Source organism: Protopterus annectens, chromosome 16.part0, assembly GCF_019279795.1.
Source record: "Protopterus annectens isolate FY-2018-M chromosome 16.part0, PAN1.0, whole genome shotgun sequence".
Taxonomy (NCBI): domain Eukaryota; kingdom Metazoa; phylum Chordata; order Ceratodontiformes; family Protopteridae; genus Protopterus; species Protopterus annectens.
In genome coordinates this window covers 309547967-309566515 of record NC_056750.1, presented here as the reverse complement: position 1 = coordinate 309566515, position 18549 = coordinate 309547967, and the positions used below count along the sequence as shown (strand labels likewise).

Sequence of the window (18549 nt, the reverse complement as noted above, 5' to 3'; positions counted from 1 at the left end):
GTTTTTAGAAATCTTTCTGCTTAAGTCGGCATTCCAACAGATCAATTTCTAAGAAAAAAGTCCTCTAATAAACTGATTTCTGAAAAAAGGGTAAGGCCTAATATGTTGACTTCCAAGATCATTTTAGTTTGCCAGCTACCTAATGTTTCCCTGATCTTTTGCATAAAACCAGGCTTTATGGAAAACTCATTTTGATCCATGATAGTATATATGCTTCTTCAGCATAACATGCTCTTATATATGGGAATGACTACTGGAAAATCAGGGTCGGATGTACCATGTTTCTCAGGTGAGAAAACCCATAGGTTAAGAATAGTAGCCTGAATGCTACTTGCTCTTAATAAGAAGCAATATACCATTTTAAAGAGAGAGAGAGCGAGAGAAAGAGTACAAGAACACACTTGAGTAGACATTATTTATACAATAACACACACCATGATGATGATGTTGGGCATTATTGCATAAATTACAGATGAGTGTGTTGAAGTGTTTGACAGACTGTACGTACTGGCAGAAAATTGTGGGTTCTAACAGCACCAGGATGAACAAATAAGGGACAGGATTGTGACTGGGCTGGATGATGAAGTGTCTCAAAAGTTAGAGCCTGAAGTTAACCTAATTTTAGAAAAGGCAATAGCGATAGTCAAGGAGGTTATGTATTCAGCGAGTTGGGTACCAAAATTACACACATTTTGCTTTCACGTACATATCCAGAATTTTTTAATGGAAAAGTTTGCAACCCTAAAAAATATACCACAGCAAAGGAAAGCTAAGAAATTTGCTGAGAAAGTAAGCTAACATGGAAAAAATACACAAATTCTTTACAGTTTTTTTTGCTTGTTTAGCTGTATTTGCTAAAGTGAATTATGAAAAAGGCTATTTTTTACAATGCTGTTTTAGTAAGCAAAGACAGGTTATTGTTCTTTTTGACACAAAATAACTACAATTACTAATTAATCTTATGTATCATACTTACAGCATATAAAACAAGTTTATAAACTTGTTATCATGATGTTGTTTGTTGCTATTGCTGTAAAGTTATATATTATTTGTAGCTGAACATGTGGTACTGAGGGAACGTCTGTTATACATCTCTGCAGCAGTCGATCAGAATATTCATTAGAAGCTAGCTTGTCAGTATCCTTTAAATCTAAGTGCATTTAATCATTTAGTTGTTCCCTAATGGTCTTTTCTGCATTTTGTATCAAAACCATCGGCAGAATGTTTTAGAAATCATTCTTTGAATTAGTGGCTTGTCCTGACCAAAATCATATTATTAGTGCATCCTGAATTATTTGCAGACAGAATTAAATTTTTATTATAGTTGGCGAAAACAACAGGGACCAGATACTACACTCAGTTCCATTATAATCCTTCCATTCTCACCAAAAATTGCGCAACTTCCATTTTTATTTCAGTTTCAGAGTTTTCTAGAATGTACTTACATTTTTAAGTTATTAAAGTAGGACAATGTGATATTTGACAGAGTTACTATGTGCTAACATGCATTAAACCAAACACTAAGCTTATGAGAGAAGGAAAGTGGCCTGTACATAGTTAACTGGGGTGATTATGTGGATTTATGTTTATTTTTCTCCCATGATAAAAATGCTATGCACTATAAGCAGGCAGTTGGCAGGGCAGAAATTATCCTAACGGCTAAGGCTGGTGCTCCAGAATGATGACTTCTAGTAGTGCAGGGCCTTGTGCAACCCAACAGAAGGTGTGTGTATGTTTGTGTGTGTGTGTGTCTGTGCGCGTATGTGTGTGTGTGTGTGTGTGTGTGTGTCTGTGTGTGACAGTGCGTTTGTGTGTGTGTGTGTGTGTGTGTGTGTGTGTGTGTGTGTGTGTGTGTGTGTGTGTGTGTGTGTATGCATGCGTGTGTGTGTGTGTGTGTGTGTGTGTGTGTGTGTGTGTGTGTGTATGCGTACGTGTGTGCGCCCCCATTAACTTTTCCACAATATAGTACTGGGTGACTGCAGCTGATTATTTGCTCCATGTGGAGAGCAAGTTCCATACTATAGTGAGGAATATGCAACACGTAAGTCTTGAGGAATCCCACATTCTGCAAAAATATTGGGCATATTGTTTAGTGGGGGAAACTAATCTTAGTCGCACTATGAGTTAGGAGAACAGTGTTAGAGTCCAACTGCTTTCCTGTCACTAGGAAGGAGTCTCTATAAAATCTGATCTCTTCCATCTTAGTGAGAAGTGGATGTTAACCTCCTGTGTGTTAGATAAGCTGCAGGATTTTAGTCACTGCTGGGTTAAATGTGGCTATCATAAGCAGGCTTCATTTTTGGCATAAGTAGGCCAATAGGATCTCAGATCACTGGTAGATGAAGTGTGGGGCAGGGATCCGGTTAGTGTGGGGATGTACATGGGACTCTCAAGGGGACAGAGATTGCTGACAAGCTAAATAATGATAGGTGGAGGACTCTGATCTTGTCTGGTACTAATGGAAGGCTAAGTCAGGGGATCCAGTGGTTAATGGAAGGTGGAGCATGATAGGCCAAGGGCTCCAAATTCTCATGTAAGGAGTCATATTGAGAATTCCATTTTCTGCCATGATTGTTAAGGGGTTTGGCTGTAGACTCTTCACTGTAGCAAGGTGCAGGATTAGGTTAGGTGGCTGAGTAAGTAGGAAGTTTTGAAGGCTATAATCACTGTTAGGCTTATTGAGGGCACACTGATCTCTACAGGTATTGCCTGTACCACTGTTGCCAGTATGTACATTACATATAAAAAAATACAAACAGCAGTGGGCTTTAATCTGTATAATCTGTCACCACTGCGCATGTTACAGGCTACTGTACAAAATATTGTAATAGCAGTGGGGGTAGATTGGGGTTTGGGGAAGGTGAGGCTTGATTGAATCAGAATTCTTTCTGATGGGCCTTCCATACAACTCAAGCCCAGAGTAGGGGCTTGTGATTCAAAGATATCCATAAACATCAGTCTATGTCATAATCTGAATTTGGAAATCAAATGTCCTTGTGAAGACAGATGATTTTAGAACCACACGATGACAGGTGGGTATGGTGTTGTGGCTGTTAACACTTCTTTAGAACTCTGAAAAACAGTATTCAGCCACAAGTTCACAATAACAGTTTACTTTATAAAAATAAGATAGACATAACTAAATAATTTCCACCGCTGTCTCACCGGGAGAGCTTGCAGTATTTTGTTTAGCTGAAACTACTGAAAGCAATAAATACGATATAACAAAACATATATTCTTAACAGTTTTCCAGACAGTACCTTTAAGGAATATGGGATAATGCAGCTTAGAAACATCTGAAAAACATTTTATTGTAAAGGTTTTATATCAGTGCTCATAGGCTGTTAGAGAGGCATGTAAATGTAAACTTTCCCCTTAATGTTTAATTTTATTTATAGTACTGGCTGGTTATAGATCTTAACCTCCTTTAGTATTATTTATTTATTTGATTGTATGCATGACCAGGGTAGAGTACTGATTTTTCTGGAACATTTATAAACCTCAGCCTAGTAATGCATGAAATAACTAATGAGATCAAAAACAGCACAAAGCATTCAGCGTATAATGTTAACATCGTCAAACAGAGCATACCTTTTTAAACAATTACACACATACTGTAGTCATAGTATATCTAGCATTGTCAGAATATATCATTTTTAAACAGTTATGATTATGGTGTAATAGACAGAACTTACACCAAGAAGGGAGTCTTTAGTACTCCACTTCTCATACGTAACATACTTCTTTTACTTAGGTAGGTCAACTGGATTACTATGGCCTCTTTTTAGCCACACACATCCTTATAAAAATCAGAATGAATGAAAAGTTCATCAGTCCAAGTAAAATACAGAGTACAAAAGATATTGTCAATGTAAAGCAAACATAAAAAACAGCAATGACTAAATTGTTTTGTAACAAAGCCACCATCTCCCCATTAATTTTGCTGTAGTAGTTCCATTGTAAGAATTGTTTTAAACCTAGATTGGAGAAAACACTGACAATGCTACAGAGTATATAATGTGGAGTTGTATCTGTCATAGTAGAAGGTTTAGATGATTTAGGTAATCTAGATGGCTGTTTAAGGTAAATGAAGTAATATAGTGAATTGGTAGTGATCCGTATAAAGGAGCTTATATGTGAAGGCTAGATCCATCATCATTAAAATAAATTAAAAAAAAAAATTAGGAGTTTAATCAAAACCACCAAAGCCAAGTTTGAGTCAAAGATAACAGCTCATGTTAAGGACAATCATAAATCCCTCCTTAGCTATGTCTGTAGCCTCAAGAGTGCTATGCAGCAATGTGCTGAGATGATTGTGAACGACATCACCTACAATGATGCTGAAGACATAGCAAACTTATTAGCTGATAAATTCAGCTTCAGTTTTGCCCCTCTTCCACCCTTTATTATCTCACAAGATGTTCCCTAAACTGATACTTTTACCCCACATTCATGTAGGACCAAGTCTTGAATGCACTGTTAAAGGCCATGAATACTGTATCGATGAGCCCTGATAATATTCCAGGATATTTGTTAAATAACATAAACCATAATTTTTCTGTGTCCCTAACAACGCCATTCAACCTCAGCTCCCCCACAGGGTTTGTACCAAGGGAAAAGAGGACAGCAACGGTCATATATCTTCTCAAGGGAATGCCAACCACTGACCCAGGTAATTACCGACTCATAAATCTGACCATCCTCATTTGTAAGACCATGGAAATACTCATCTTGGAATATATTAATAAGGACATCAGGAACCTGCAAACCCTGGACCCATCCTATTTTGTGTTTGTAAAAGGCAAGTCTTGCTTTCTCAGCCTAATATTCTTCACTGAAATGGTGCTAAAACAATCGATGAACGCATACAGCCTACCTAGATTTTGCCAAAGTTTTTGTCACAGTGCCTCACTCAGGCATGGTTTAGAAACTTACTAGTTGGAATATTCCCTACAATACCTGCTGGATTTCCAACTGGCTCACAAATAGAACACAAGAGGTGAAGATAGGGTAAACTACTTCCACAAAAAGGTCAGTTATCAGTGGAGTCCCACAGGGATCAGTACTGGAACCTGTCCTGCTTGGCAACTTTTTCTCTGAAGTAAAGGCAAACACCAATGGTCTCTGGATGGCAAAGTTTGTGGATGACTGCAAGTTAGGAGCAGTCAATGAATCCCTAAATGACTCAGCCATTCTGCAGAAAGGCTTGTCCCAAACAAATAAATGGTGCATGGACTAAAAACTAACTGCCAAAAAGTTCATTATTGTATCCTTTTGGAAACCCACCACCTCAGGAAATTAGCACATTGACAATACACTCCTAAGAGTCAACCCAGAAGTTTGGGATTTGGGAACATATTTGGACAGTAGCTTAACAAACGTGTCCACAGTGGTAAGAAACTATTTCTATGTTGCGGAGCCTATAAGTAAAGGGATTGCCTCCAGGTCCAGGGATCATATTGTCCCCCTTTACTCTGCTCTCATTAGGCCACTCATTGAGTTCAATCTCTGGTTTTCCATGTATCTGGGCAGGCATATGCAACAACTTAAATGTCCACAGAGGTTGCTCACAAGGAGAATACAGGGCCTAAAACTTAAGTCTTTAAGGGATCTTCCAACCCAATACTGATGGGCTTATTCCACATCTACAAGCCAAGTGGTATTAGAAATTCTCCTTCCCGGAACCTGAACCTCTTCTGTAAGATGAACAGAATGGTTTTGAGAGACAGGTGTATCTCACAGAAGTTACCAGTACTCTGAAACAGATTCCCCTTCCATGTAAAACAAAGTTCATCCATGTCTCTATTCCAGCGTAACCTGGATCTATGAATGAGAATGACAATGCTTGCCCTAGGAATGTCCCCTGTACTACTGATGTACAGAGGCCACACCTACATACTCTTCCTGCACTATGACACCTGTAAATAATGAATGATACTCTCTAGAAATGATCATTATCTCACCCAGAACTAATCACTTTCCTATAGGTAGTGTATATGTATATATATATATATATATATATATATATATATACATATACATATATATATATATATATATATATATATATATATATACATATATATATATATACATACAGACCATGGAATTGGGTATGGCTAATTTTAACAAATGGAATAATCAGCTAGGCTTAAAATGGCCTGCAAGGGCAGTTAGCCTAGTATTCAACTACAAAGCTATAAATATAACAACAAGACAGGTAATTCTTAATTTATTTGGAAACTAATCAACCAATCAGCAATATGTGATGCCAACACAAAGGCAAACTCTCTTACTACTGCCGGCAATAACATCACATATGTCATTTTTTTGCAGTGTACAAATAATGTAAGTTTCTAAGAGACTGAAACACCATTTTTGGGAGGAGAACATTCCAAGATGATAAGAACCCTTTTAACAATCGTTTTCCTACTTTAGTTAATAAAACCAGTGTTACTGCATGTGTATAATGTTGATACTGCACAGAGTTATGCAGACAAGCTCTACTCACATATGGGCGAATGTATTAATTTGACAATCTTAACTAGATTCAATGAATGGGTAGGTTTAGAAGCAAACTAGCATGGTGGCCTTCAAGCATTAATAATATATAAACCCTATAATAAAAGGAAACATATTCTTAACTTGTATAGCAGAAAGAACAGTTGTGTAAGTCCTACTTAGCTGTAACAGAGAAGTTCAAGTTCCTCTCTGCCTCAGTGGCATTCTAGCTTATTTGCCAAGGTAACCCATTACTGGTCAGCTTTCAAAAGCCCAAACTCCCACCTTTTCCTTCCATGTGATAACTGACTGGATGTGTATATCCTGACAGGGAAGCCATCAGCTGTCAGAGCAAGTGACTTTTCAGGAATTTTTACTTCCATAAAGTAGGAGGAAACTGTACCCCAAACCAGAATCATCTAGCAAGAGTAAATTCTCAGCCACCTACACTACCATATAAAAAAATCTAACAACAACCGAATCAAACTCCACCTCAATTATGCACAATCTGGGAGATGGTGAGTAGGTGGGTAGGTACTGCTCCTGAGGCAATGAGGCATTTAAACATCCACTGCTACAGGTAAGTAGGACTTATGCAACTGCACTGTGTTCTTTATTCCAAGTGCCTTAGTGGCATTGTGGTTAGAGCCCCAAGGATTACTCATTCTGGGTTGTGCAAGGAAAAGGATCCAGGAGTCCCTGGAGAATGGTTCTAGCAAAGCCTGCTCTGGACCTTGAAAGGAATGACAGAATGTCTGTCTTCCAAGTATGTTTGCAAGGATATCTTGAACAGAAATTTTTTCAGTTGTCTATTTTGAAAGGAGGCAGACGGATTTTCTTGAGGTGTCCCCCACTTATGGATAAAGTCCTGGAAGACCTATAAATGGAGCTTCCACTCATGAGGGTCTGGGTAAACTTAATCTGTCTGTCACTGTGCTTTGTTCTGACAGAATGTACAAAGTCCAAACACCAAAGCAGCCAATGTTCCAAACCAGTGTTAAAATTAATTCCACAAACTTAAACTGCTATGAAATAATGTTCAGTAGCAATTTAAACTGAATTTTCTTGTCAGAGAGTAAAATCATCACAGTGCATTCATATAACTTAAGTCACAGTAATATTGAGATATAATGTTAAAACACACAGAGCAGAGTCATATATAAAATAATACAGAAATGCTGAAAAATTCAAGTTCTGCAATATTTTTCTGTCAAAAGTTGAAAATAAAGCAGAGTAACAACAGTAAAGACAGGGTTCTGACTGCACAAGACAGCCCCTAGTGTCTAACAGCTCATGCGCATACACACGCACACACACACACACACACACACACACACACACACACACACACACGCACACGCACACGCACACACACATACACACACTTCACTTCTGACAGAAATGCTGAAAATGTCCCCAGAAACAGTAAAACAAGCATTTGTCAAAGATAGAAGCCAAATAAACATTGCTATAAACAATAATTCCCACAGGAATTACTGTAAACACTGACAAAAATAAAATATTAAAATAAATATTTTTAAATAAACATAAAGATAGAAGAAAATAATAACTAGTAATAAAATGAGAGAAAACTGGTCCCCAAATGGAGCTTATCCGAGCAGTAAGCCAGGAAAAATCAGGACCGGGTCATGTGAAGAGTCAGAGGACTTTTCTTTAGCTGGCAGAAAAAGACTGAACACTCACTTCCTCTGACAGTTGAAGGCTTCCCTGTCAGAATATCTTCAGCCCGTCATGTGTCACAGGAAGAGAAAGCGAGGGGAGTCTGAGCTTTTGAAACTAGCTAGTACTTGGTTACCTTGTTAGATAACACAAAATGCCACTGAGACAGTGGGAATAATGAACATCAAAAGACTCCCAAATTAAGGAGAACATCAAACAGCTCAATAAGAAACTAAATTAGGACATCAGAAGAACAAAGGCTTCTCATGAACTCAGACGAGCTACAGAAGCCAAAGATACCTATAAATAATTCTACAGTTATGTCAGGAAAGTCAGAAATAACACTCAACATTGCTCAATCATTATCCATAATGATACTACCTACTCTGATCCAGTGGAAATTGCCAACATACTGGTAAGGACATTTAGTGCCAGCTTCATCTCAGAGACATCTATTCCAAACACACTTATATTTTATGGATTCAAGCCACCAACCAGAATGAAATAACTTTTGCTGAAAATACTCTAAAACAAAGAATAGGGTGGCCACGGTGGTGCAGCGGTTAGCGTTGTCACCTCACAGCAAGAGGTTCTCCAGTTCGATCCTCGGCTGGGGTGCCTTCTGTGTGGAGTCTGCATGTCCTCCCTGTGGTCACGTGGGTTTCCTCCTTGTGCTCCGGTTTCCTCCCACATCCCAAAAGACATGCTGTAGGTGAATTGGACATCTAAATTGGCCATAGGCATGAGTGTGTGTGTGTGCCTTCAGTGGAAGGTTGGGGCCGGGCTGGCAACTCGATACCGTAAAACTCTACTGCCAATCATGAGCGGACAGGTGATCCACTGTGGTGACCCATAACCGGGAAAAAGCCAAAAGAAGAAGAAGAAGAAGACTCTAAAACAAAGAATACTTCATCCATGGGACTTGGCACCATACCCGTTTGCATAATTAAATGCATTAAACAAGCACTGGCAGACACACTTCTCAACCTCTTTAACCTGAGCCTCGCAATTGGCTTTGTCCCTCGGGTGTGGTAGACAGCCTTTGTAACATCTCAAGGGTGGTGCCCTATTGGCCCTGGGAATTACAGAGCTATCAGCTTAATAATTTTTTTATGCAAAGTCAAGGAACATATCATAATTGATTTAATTACTCATGATATCAAAATTCTTATCAGACTCCACCCTCATCAGTTTGGCTTTGTCAAGGGTAGATCCTACCTATTGAATCTTGTAAAGCCATAGACTGTGGGCAAGCTGTTCACCAGTGTACTTTGACCTTACTAAGGCATTCAATACCATACCACATCTAATAAGCTGGAGGAGCTCCAAATTGACCTATATGTGGTTAGGTGGATAGCCAACTGACTTAGGGGCAGGATTCACATGGTAAGATTAGAGGGGGCTGTGCATCCCCCGAAAGCATCAATGTGACCAGAAATCTCCACTTATTAAATGAGATTTTTCTGATTTACAAAGTCTGTGGATGACTTTAAACTGGGAAGTCATTGTCAAGCCCTCCTCTGACATAGAGGCATTCCATCAGGAGCTTACACTTCTCAGTAGTTTACAAAAATATGGGCTCAAACTCAGTGCAAAATGCATTTAATATTCTAGCATTTGGTAAGCACCCCATAGCTCCAGGTTGTCTGGCAGTTGGCTTAGAGTATTAAGGAGCTGTTAAATAGCTGTTTCCTGTTGTCCAGTGGTGCAAGGTTTGATTCCCTCAGACTCCATTAGCCTCCATTTGCTAACTGTGTGGTTTTGAGAAAGTCACTTAACTAGACAGTGCTCCTGGGATGAGTTTGAAAATGGCCTACAGAGATCAGTGTTCTACCCTGGAAAACAAAAAGAAATACAAATAAAATAAATAAATAAATAGCACCATAATTTCAGAATGAAAGGGTAGTGAGAGACGCCCAGGTGCTTGGGTGGATAGCTGCCTCACATTTGATCATCACATTGCAACTATGCTTAGGAAATACTTTTATCTTACACAGCTCACAGAAAAACAAGTTTCTTTCAGATCAAAGAATTCTCCATGTCTTTGCAATCCAGTCTGATTAGATCCATCACTGAGTACAGTGCCCCCTTTAGTCATATCAAGAAATGGGAAAGATCCCAGAGATTTGTAACTAAAAACATCAAGTGCTTGAAAGACCAGAACTATCAGGAAGGACTGGTGGCTTTATCTCTATATTCATTTTCATACAGATTCCTTAGGGCAATCTATGCCTTACTTATAGGGCTGTAAGGGATCCAGTAGTCTAAGCACTCCCAACACCATCATAAATCGAACAGTACTGCAAAGACTAGGGCCGTAGATCTAAATCTACTCCGTCTAAATAAAACAGGGTGGAGGGATTGATTATCATGCAGCACCTACACCTTCTGAAATTCCCCCTCCAAGTTAAGCAGTGAGATACAATGTCTGCCTTTAGAAGGAGCCGGACAACAGGATGGGTGTAAATTCATCCCTGGTATGACTGGCCTGACCCTCTCTGAAAAGGGAGACAAGGCCTAAGGATGTATTGGTAAGGTGGAAATGGCTTTGCGGCCCTGTTTCCTTGTTATTGCTATGATTCTATGCAGATAATACCTGTTATTTTACTCACAACCTTCTTGATAACCATCAAGAGAAACAGTAAAGAAGCAGCTCATTTGTCCAAATACTGAAACCATTTTTACTACATTCAGAAAGGACACGTTATGCTGCATTCATCTTTACTTAGGATGGGACATATATGCATTCCAAATACCACAGCGTGTCTTTTATTAAGATTTACTTTTTCTCCTTGGCAGCCTGGCAGAGTTGGGCTTGTGCAGAGTTTATTGAATTAGGTTCATAGATTAGTACTAAGCTAACTGCCCTTGTGGGCCATTTCAACCTAGCCAATTACCCCATGTGAGAATCAAACTCTGCACCTTGTGTTTATAAGGTAAACACCATAACCATTATCCCATCCCTCCCTGACTTAAAATTCAGGGTTTGTCTGGGATAGAAATTAATTTAGAAAATGATTCATTTCTCAGAAGGCAATAACAAAAGCATACAAGGTGATGTTACTGTGTTTCAGTGAGATAACTACAGAGGTAATATAGCTGTAAAATAACAATGGTTCAAGGACTGTGCCTTGAGAAACTCTCGACAAAACTAAACAGAGGGATGATATAATATGCCAAAATTACATATTAAAGAATCTGTAATGCAGATAGTTTCTATTTCAATTTAATGACATTGGGTCATTGCCAATAGAATGTTAGCTGCTTAATTAGAAGATAATCTCAATAAAGTCAAAAGCCATGGGATGCTCAATAAACAAGATTAAGTTAGTATTCCAGAATCAAAACTGCTGTTGACAGAACATCATGTCCTTTTATGAATTCATGTTGATGACTTGTGAAAAGGCCATAACCCTCAAGGTGGACCTTTTGCTGCAAGACCTCAGTTTTTTAAATATTTTTAAAAGAGAAGACAGAAGCTGAAGAGAGGCAAAGTTATGACTAGATGAATTTTTAACGCTAGGAATAACCTGATCTATCTTACAAGGCTCAAGAAACAACCACATAGCTAGTGCATTGCTAATGATGTATCTTAATTTGTCAGCAATGCAAGTATAATGCCTTGATCAGATTAGTAAGCAGACTGGCAAAATGACCTCCAACACAGCTACGGATTTTTTTACATTGAAATGTTTGCCTTAAAGTGACACAGCATCTAGTGACAAAATACAACAAGATGTGCACAGATAACATGCTAACATGCTCATAACCAAGGCGTTGCCATAGCTACAGAGAGCATTAACTACCAGCTTTGCATATTTCCCTGTTGTACATGCATGGACTACCCACAGCCTTAAGTTACCACATCAGCTTGAAAGCATTATTAGTAAAGCCATGGAAAAGACTGGAATGAGGCTGCTTCGGTTATTTATAGTTTATTTGCTTTTTTTCCCTCAAACTGAATTGACTAACATCATGTTACTGCCTGGTCTGAAGATTTGATTCTTTCCAATCTGACAGCCTTGTATTTACAATAGAATTTTATTCCAGATTCTGTTTAAACAAAAAAACAAAAACAAAAACAAATAAATTAATTAATTCATACATACATACTTTGATGCTTAGGTTCTTTCATTCATAATGTGTTATCTCCCTCTACATCCATGCTTGTGAGCACCATATATCAACAAATGAGACACTGTCCCGTAGGCAGTTAAGATACTGGTGGTGGGATTCCAGTATGACATCACTGTATTTGGCAGTAAAAATTAACTCTTCTCTTTTCTGCAGATACATTAGTATAATATCAAGAACCCAGGGATAAATAAATGCTAAATCAGTAAGAAAGGTTCATATAGGTTCATAGGTAGGTACTAGGCTATTGGCCCTAGGGCCTATATAAGCCTAGCCAAATGGTACCCTGGCTTTTGCCAACCAAGAAAATTATTTTCCTGTGCCCCTGTCAAGCAGAGCCACAGACCTGATCCCCGGGGTGAATTTCCTATCCCCCATCCAATCATCACATTTTTTTTGAAAAGTGCTAATGAGGAGCTTTGTTTGATATAGACAGGTAGTTTGTTCCAGAGTATGGGAAGTCTCTGGGACAGGAATCTATCCCTCCAGCATGTTCTGTTTATTGTGGTGACAAGGTTTAGGTTCCTAGAGCGTGTAGCTCGGAGGGATTGGGATTTCTTTACGTGGAGCATGTCCAACAGCTCTGGGATTGGCATGGCTTTGTATGTTAGGCAGAGATCGCCTCTGAGTAAGCGATATGTGACAGAGTAAAGCTGGAGTTTTTTGAGACGGTCTGCGTAGGGCATCTGTTTGAGGCCGGTAATCCTCTTTGTGAGGCATTTCTGTGGCCTTTCCAGTTGTTGTAGATGTCTTGTGAGGTACATACCAAAAGGGGCATTGTATTCTATAATGGGTCTAATGAGTGATGAGTAGAGGGGAACAATGACCTCTTTTTTCATGGATGAGAAACATTTTGTGATGAGGTGTGCCACGTAGAAGGATTTCCTGACTACTGTGGCAATGTGATTATCAAAGGAGAGACTACTGTTCACCTGTGTCCCAAGGTCTCTTATCACACTTTTGGTGTTAAGTAGACTACCGCCTATGTGGTAGTTCATGGGTACAGAGGTTTTACCAAACGGGATGACAATGCACTTTTTGGCATTGAGCTTGAGGCCATGGCTTTGACACCAGGCATCTGTCTCAGTGAGGCCCTTTTGTAGGATGTCCACATCATTAGGAGTTTTGATTATGGCTCCTAGTTTGCAGTCATCTATGAACTTTGTTAGCCAAAGACCTTCTGTGTTAGCATGTACTTCAGAGAAGTAGATACCAAAGAGGAGAGGACCTAGGACTGAACCCTGTGGTACTCCACTTGTCACTGGTCTGAAGTTGGATTTAGAGTCTGCTACTTTCACAGTGTGGGTTCTGTCAGTGAGCCAGTTGGCAACCTATCTTGTGACATAGGGATTTATACCTAGTTTAGTGAGTTTGTCTATAATTCCAAAGTGGGGGATGGTGTTGAAAGCCTTGGCGAGATCTAGATAGGCTGTGTGAACCACCTTACCCTCATCTACTGCTTTGGTGACCTGTTCAAAGAAGTCTATCAGGTTTAGGAGACATGATCTGCCATTTTACAAACCCGAACTGGGTAGGGTCCAGAGTTTGGAGATTACCAATGTCATTGCTTATAAGTTCCATGATGATATGCTCCATAGCCTTGCAGACCAGGCTTATCAGGCTAATGGGGCGGTAGTTCTCGGGGCCAGTGGTGGCTCCCCCTTTGTGGAGTGGGATAACCGTTGCTGTGTGCCATTCAGTGGACACAAATCCTGAGGTGAGGCTATGATTGAACATGGTATTTAGGTGGGGTGCCTGTTCGTTCTGTAGTTCATGTAGAACGCAGCCTGGGATGTTGTCAGTTCCCATGGATGCTGTGTTCTTGGCTTTGGAGAGTGTGTTTTTTACCTGTATAGCTGTGATTACAGGTACTTTGCATTCTTCTGCTATAGAGATGGGCCCTTTAGGGGATGAGAGAGGGGTAAAGTTAGCACTGAACTGATCTGCCAGGATGTTGGCAATATCAGTTGGTTCTGTATATTTAGTGCCATTGTGCTGTAACTCAGAGCAGATCTGAGTGTTGCCATTGAGATTCTTGACATAGCTATAGAATGCTTTGTGGTTGTCTTTAGAATCAGTGGCGATTTTGTTTTCGTAACTAGCTTTGGAGGATTTTATGAAGGATCTTAGCTTCTTACTGAGGCTGACCACGGAGTTCCTCCAATCATGGGATTTTACTCTTTTTTGCAACAGTTTCTTTCTTTTGTTGTAGAGTTTGTTTATAGCAGGGGACCACCACATTGGCTTCCATTTTTTGGAGGATAGCATCTTGGTTCTGTTAGGGATTGCACGATCCATGCACTCGTGTAAGTGCTTATAAAGTGCAATTGTATAGGATTCAGCAGTCGTATCTCTATTGTCCGTCAGCATGGGTGTTGTGAAGTTTGCCACTTCTGTCTTAAGAAGCGTGAAGTTGGCTTTGGAGAAATTTTTTACGGTGGTTTCCCTAATAGGGGTTGGGAGTGGGATGTGGATGTCTAGGGTGATTTGCTTGTAGTCGGATCTGACCAACGAGGAATTGACCTCTGGTGTGGAACACCAGTTGCCCATGTTGGTAATAACCAGATCTCGGATATTGCTGCCCCTGGTGGGGGTGTGGATAAGTTGATCCAAGGCACTGGAATTTATGAATTCCAGAAACCGTTGAGCACATTAGTTGGTACATGAGTAGTTTTCCCAGTTAATGGGGAAGACACGTGTCAAAACAGAAGAAAAGTGAGAAGCAAAACAAAGCAAAACAGTGGCTGAAAGAATTGAAATCAGCGAGCAAAGCAGTAGTGAAGCTGAGTCATTTCCTCAGGCCACAGACCACGAGGCAAGTGGTATGGAGTATGTCTGATGTATAGAAGAAAAGTTAGACAAACTGTAGATGGAGGTGCAAAAGATAAGTGATTGTTACTGGAGTGTGTGTCTAAAACAGATAAAAGACTGGATGAAAATGAATCAATAATGAATCAATGATCATGCTTCACCTGGACAAACTGGAAATTATGAAAAATAAGGACAGACTACTGCTAATAGGGTCATGGAGATGGAAACACCAAACGAAAAGATGCAAGACAAGCTACACGAATCAGAGGACAGGGAAAGATGTGAAAACTTTAGAATAATAAATGTCCCCTAAAGGGCAAAAGACAAGGATTTTACTTCTTTTGTGGTAGAATGGCTAAGTAAATGGACTGGATTACCAAAACTGAATATTTTATATGATAGAGCAAAAAGAGCTGTACACTAAAAATTGAAAATCTATACATATAAATCTAAACAGCAGCTTTTAAGTTTAGTTTAGTGGTAAGGGACTGTAGAGAAGTGTGGGAGCAGCCTATTTTCATAGAATAGGACTATTTACTGAAAACCAGATAACAGAGAGAAATGGTTGTCCCCTTCTTTAAGTTACGCAAACAGGTAAACCTAAGATTCCACCTGTTATGCCCTGCAATTTTTGAGATGTACTTTTCATCTGGGGTAAAGATATTTCTAGATGTTGAAAATGTAGTAGAACTATAAAGATATAACAAAAACTACAGAAAGGTGATGTAAATGAAGAAGAGTCCCAACAAAGATGGAGGAGACTTGTATAAGATGGCCAGTTAAACCATTCCCTATGTTCCTGAAAAATGAAAGACAGACAGGAAGACATATAGCAACAATGAAAGAAAATAAGGGATACACCCTCAGAGGTGACTAAGGGGTGGTCGGTATTTTGGAACATGAATAAGGACATGCTGCTACTTAGTTTGTGAACAATATGGACTGCAACCTGTCAGACATCAGATGGTATGACTTAGATTTGAGCTTTTGGGGGCAGTCCTCTCTGTTCAAGAATATTTTTAAATAGAGTCTATCTAAAGTGGATTGGATGGCAAATGGACATGAGTGAACTAGGACCTGTTGATGTTAAATGTAAAACAGCTAAAATGGTATACCTGATAAAAATAACAAGCTGTCTAGAAATGTGTCAGTAATGGATGTTATTGCATGTGTGCTTAAAGGATAATATATTAAACAATAAAAAATGAGCATGTATTACATGGGAAATAATTTTCAAAAAAGTGACATGTAATTGTTAAAGCACAGGAATGGGTAGTGGTTGAATAAAAACTATTAGACAAACAAGTCCCCTAGCAAGTACCAAGATACAGGGGAATGTAATGTGTTCTTTATGATAAGGAGAATGAAAACATCTGCGCTCCAATGGTAAATTCTAGAGAGAAATCTTAAACAAAGTGCAATCAAAGGCAAATATTGAATCCTTATTGGAAAGGTATCAATAAAATATAGTTTACTGATATACAGTAGTGCTCCTGTACTAACATTTGGAAGCAGACCATAGGAAAACACACATTTTTCAGCTATAAAAGGCACAAGCAAAGCAAGTTCTTTTAAATAGCTAAATAGCAAACTAAAATGGCAACAAGACAGGATGCAGAAGGACACATGACATCCAAAGTAAACTAAATAGCGAAAAATGGCTTGAAAACAATAAAGACGAAAGTTGTCATAAAAGATCTTAAGTGTATAGGGGATGTTAGGAAGCATTGCATAAGGCTAAGAAAGAGGAGAGAATATGAATGAATGAGAGTGTTTCAAGAAAGAGGAAGTATTTGTGAATATGATTAGCAATGTTAAGAGTAGAGTAAAAGCTTGAAGCGAGGGGTTACCCAATCATTTCATGTACACAGCTAAGAAAGTATTAGTTTTTTGTTTAAATGTGCTGGTTTTAAGAGGTATAATAGGAGTTAAGTGGTGATATCAATGAGAAAATGCAAACCAGCTGATGAGATAATTAGAGAGTTAAGGAACTGGACAAAAAAGAATGGAAAATACAGAGACCAAAACACAGAACGACAGTACGATAACTGGATGAAAGGTGAGAAAATGAAAATAAGTCAAAGAGAATACAAAAGTAAGCAAAGCACCACAAACTGGAAAGGCCAGTGATAAAAAAATACTTTTATTACAAAATAATAAAACTGGTAATATCTCTTAGCGCCTTGGCTAAGGTACTCTGTAAAGGCTTTGCTATGTCGAGGCGCTAAGAGATATTACCCGTTTTATTATTTTGTAATAAACAAAGTATTTTTTTATCACTGGCCTTTCCAATATTTGGTGGTTTGCTTGGTGCTGCTTTCTACTTGTTTTTACATAAAGAAAACAAAAGTAAGTTGTTACTCAGAGCCTGTGCATAATAAATAAGAGGATAAGGCACATATGTACTGAATAACAGAATAAATATATATCTGCAGCTTAGGTTTTTAAGCTGGAATATGAGTGGTCTCCTAGATGATATTAAAAAAGGAAAATATGGGAGTATATTAATAGGGGACAGTACTCCTAAAAGAGAAAATGAGAAATTCATGAGACAAAGATGGGAGTGTATTAATAGGGGACAGTACTCCTAAAAGAGAAAATGAGAAATTCATGAGACAAAGATGGGAGTATATTAATAGGGGACAGTACTCCTAAAAGAGAAAATGAGAAATTCATGAGACAAAGATGGGGAAAAAGTTTGCATGCTGAGGTGGTAGAAGGAAGGAAAAGGGTGGTTAAGATACTTATTAGACATGGAACAAATTTAAATGGAGTATCTACATTAATAGACAATAGTGGAAGGTATACCTTGCTGAGAGGATGGTGGGGTAAGAATAGGATTACAATGGAAAGCACCTACCTACCAGCAAAAGCAAGAAGAACTGAGGCAGATAATGGAAGTGATAATAGAATTCCAGCAGGGGATCTTACTGATCAGAGCTGGATAATGGTCAAATTGGGTCCTAGGAATGGAAATGGACCCCCCCCCCCCCGCAGCATTTTTGGTGTCCCATTACTTGTCTCTCTTGTCCGCAATTACCATAAACACTGCTCAGAACTGTCAGAGTTCATACTATTTTTAAAACAAAACAGGACGAACCAATTCGACTGTAGAACACTCTGATGATGCCCAGTATATTCTATGGGTGAAAGCGCTTAGTACTCGTTCTGTTGTGTCACATTTTAACTAGCATTAATAAACCAGTGTTCTACAGTCTAATTGGTTCATCCTGTTTTGTTTTACTGGTTCTATTTTTTTGGATTCATACTATTTTTCTCAAATATGGATTTAATTTCAAACTTTTAATTTAAATATCCTTTGTTGACCAAATTAGTCTCACTAGGCTAGTAGCGTTTTTTCAGGGGAGACCCTTGGTGATATTTATACTACTAGGAGAAATTTTGCCAGGGCATTGGGGCGT

General features: G+C 38.8%; 1 protein-coding gene across 2 annotated transcripts in view; it reads left to right on the top strand.

Annotated features, from left to right (window-relative positions):
- Positions 1-18549, top strand: part of LOC122790318 (protein CutA homolog) — a 757176-nt gene that overhangs the window by 82478 nt on the left and 656149 nt on the right. The window lies entirely within an intron of this gene.